This window comes from Pteropus vampyrus, unplaced genomic scaffold, assembly GCF_000151845.1.
Source record: "Pteropus vampyrus isolate Shadow unplaced genomic scaffold, Pvam_2.0 Scaffold20, whole genome shotgun sequence".
Classification (NCBI taxonomy): Eukaryota; Metazoa; Chordata; class Mammalia; order Chiroptera; family Pteropodidae; genus Pteropus; species Pteropus vampyrus.
In genome coordinates this window covers 2,738,626-2,742,144 of record NW_011888801.1, presented here as the reverse complement: position 1 = coordinate 2,742,144, position 3,519 = coordinate 2,738,626, and the positions used below count along the sequence as shown (strand labels likewise).

The window sequence follows — 3,519 nt, the reverse complement described above, 5'->3', positions numbered from 1 at the left end:
CAAGTTCTCCCCAAAAGAGAATCACAAAGCAGAACACGCAGCTGGTGCTCAATCCATGTTTGTTGTTTCTACAAAAAATGGATAGTTTCCAGAGGCACATCCCTGTGGTGACACCCTGTGTTATTCTCCTTTATTTTCTGTATCCATTTCCTCTCTCTGCCTAGAAAGTATCACATCTCAGGAACCTCTCTAGGCCCTCAAAAGTTGCTCAATAGAGGGGAGGAAGAGATGACCCCAAGAATAGCTCCCCACTCCCCGTGGGGTCAAAGAAAATCAGGCCTGGCTCCCCTTAACAGAAACCACTCTTCCTTGCAGATCAGAATAGAGCTAATTTTAATAATAGCTAATATCTACCAAATCCTCACAATGTGGCAGGCCCTCTGTTAAGCACTTTACACACATTATCTCACTTGACTGATATATTTGTCTTTACTAATCAGTGAGAAAGTGAGACTCATTGAGTTTAAGAAAGGAGCTACTAAGTGGGAGAAGCCAGGATCAGAATTCAGGTGTCTCTATTTCCAGAGCCTTAAGTATCATAATCTATTGTCTCCACATAGTAGCTATCCATAAGGGCAAGGTGAAGAGAAGAAGACAGAGATAGGGAAAGAGGGAGGAAGGAAGAAAACTCTACATCTCTGTAATGCAGGGAAAATCATGTCAGTAGGTGACGTTAAAATAAACACATTATGATTACAATTTAAAATGTTTGTCTACAGCCATGCTACCCTGAACAAGCCTGATTCCGTCTGATCTCAGAAGCTAAGCAGGGCCAGGCCCGGTTAGTACTGGATGGGAGACCACCTAGGAAGACCAGGTGTAAAAAATAATAAATAAATAAATAAATAAATAGATAAATAAATAAATAAATAAATAAATAAATAAGAGATTGTAAGCTGACAAGTTCCTTGCAATCCGTGAGGTCGACCAAGTGTTGCTTCACCTAAAAAAATTAAAATTAATTAATTAATTAATTAATTAATTTAAAAATGTTTGTCTATATGTCACCTAAAGTCATTAGTTCTACACTTGGGAAACACTGGAATATTTGATCTCCGAGGTTCCTTTTTAGCACATAATTCTAGAGTCTCCACAGGTTACATAAGCTATTTTTTTAAGAAAAACTAGATTCCCTGGGCCTTGATCAGGTGGGTAATAAAATCCAAGAGCAGATATGTTTATCTTCATAAGCATTTACTACAGTGACCCAGGTTGAATTTGTGAAAGATGAATTATGAATTCTCTTCCTCTCTCTAGGTCTTAGTGTCCCCACTGGGGGAAAAAAAAAGAAGACTGGACTAGCTGATCTCTAAGAGTACTTTTCACTCTTCAAATCATTGGTCCATTGGATCTAAGAAGTGGATCCTTCTTACTGGTTGTCTGACTTTCTGCTCCATCATTTCCATGGTAAACACAACTCTAAGGTAGCTCTCCAAGATTCCCACCCCCTGGTTATTCAATCAAACACTAATCTAGGTACTACTGTGAAGGGATTTTTCAGATGTAATTAAAGACCCAAATCAGTTGACCTTAAAATATAGAGATGATCTTTGATTAGGCTTAACCCAATCAAAAGGTGAGCTTTTTGTCCAAGTTGGGAAGCAGTGTATAATCTCCAGCTGTTAGCAAAAGAAGGAATCAGAGAGATTCAAAGTGTGAGGAGAATTTTACCTAAGAGAGGTTCTCTTTTTCTGAGATGGAGGGGGTGATGTGGAAGGAACTGAGAGTGACCTCTAGGAGGTAAGAGTGACCCCCAGCCAACAATCAGCAAGAGGAAGGGAATCTCAGACCCACAGCTACCAGGAACTGAAAAGGCCAACAACCTGAATGAGCTTGAAAGTGGATCTTCCCCAGAAGCTCCAACAAGATCTCGGCCTGGCCAACATCTTCGATTTGACCTTGTGAGATCCTGAGCAGAGAAACCAGTCAGGCTCCCTGGACTTACTGACCTACAGAACCTGAGATAATAAATGGGTGTTGTTTTAAGTTGCTATGGTTGTGGTAATTTATTATGTAGCAATAGAAAACAAACACAATTCCCTACCTTATCCCTATTAGCCCATGTTCTTACTATTATTTTGGGGGAAGGAGGAATCACTTTTGGGAATTTGAGCTGAGGCTTTCTGCCAATTTCATGTGAGTCTAACAAGCAATTATTAAGTATTGAATTCCTACTGTGTTCCCAGTTCTTCTGTTGGAGGCCAGTCTATAATTTGAAGATAAAATTGTGTGGAATAGACAAGGTGAGCAGGAGGAATGCAAGAGAGGTGGAAGAACAGATGCACTGGAGCTGCTGAGTAGGCTTCGTGGAATAAGTGAAACTTGGAAGATGGATAAATTTAAAATTTGCAGAAAAGGAAGAAAGGGTAGAGATATTTTATGTAGATGATAACACAAGCAAAGGAGTAGAGGTAGAAATGACCATGATGTTGATCAATGTTGGTTCCCTAAGGCAGGCCAGGTTTCTTGAGCCCTATCACTGGAATCTAGCTACTGTATGCTGAGCTACCAGTTGACAAGGTCAGGGAAACAGATAAAGAGTGGGCCTTTAGGGAGGAGTGGGGGCTGCCGTAGCCTTGGATAAAGAAAGGTGAAAGAAGGGTCTGGGAAGGAGAAGTAGAAAGGACAAAAAAAAGGCAAAATTTGCCATGAAACAGATCCAAGTTAAATAAACGAATGAAGGCTGCAGGAGAGAACACAAGAGCAGAGGCTCATGCATTTGTCCTCACTCCCACCATCATGGAAAGGAGGAAAAAGAGAGAAACTATCAGCCTCTGAGCCTTGTGCCTTATGTAGAAAATTATGCAGGTGGAAGTCTGGGCCTTAGGTAGACTGGCTTGCTACAAAGCCATGCCTAGGTTGGGAAGCAGAGAAATGATGGTTAGAAAGATTGGTTGGGGCTAGACTATAAGGGACCTTGAAAGCTAGGAAGTAAAGCTAGGGATTTTCGATTATGGCTGAACATTGCAATGACCTTGAGTTCTTTTAAAAATACTGATTGATATCTGTATCCTACCTCAAAAATTCTGATGTGATTGGCCTTGTTCAATTTGGAACTCAAGACTTTTAAAAATATCATAGCTTATTATTCCACCAATGGTGAGAACTAGAGATGTAGAGTTTGTACTTTGTCTACTAGCCAGTGGAGCCTATTACATCTGTGTGAATGATATAACACAATGTAAAACAATACTAATTAGAAAGAAGACCAAGTCAAGTAAAAAATAATCATAACAAATAGCAACAGAGCATTTTTGGATTCTAGGTACTTTTCTAAGACTTATATCAATCATATTATATTATAATTATATTATATTTTAGTTATTTAATTATGTAATCATCATCATTATAAACATTATCGTCATCATCATCATCTTTACTATCAAATGAGGAGTCTGAGAAGGTAGCTGTGATAATATAGGGCAGTTCAGGAAACTAAGTTGGCAATCTCTGGGCATGAAGCAGATGTTTCTGTTGTGCAGACCCTGTTAATTTCCTTTATAGTATTTATCACTGTCA

At 39.3% G+C, this 3,519-nt stretch overlaps 1 pseudogene; it reads left to right on the top strand.

The window, feature by feature from the left end:
• Window positions 1–711: 711 nt before the first annotated feature.
• Window positions 712–829, top strand: LOC111736570 (annotated as a pseudogene).
• The last annotated feature ends 2,690 nt before the right edge of the window (window positions 830–3,519 follow it).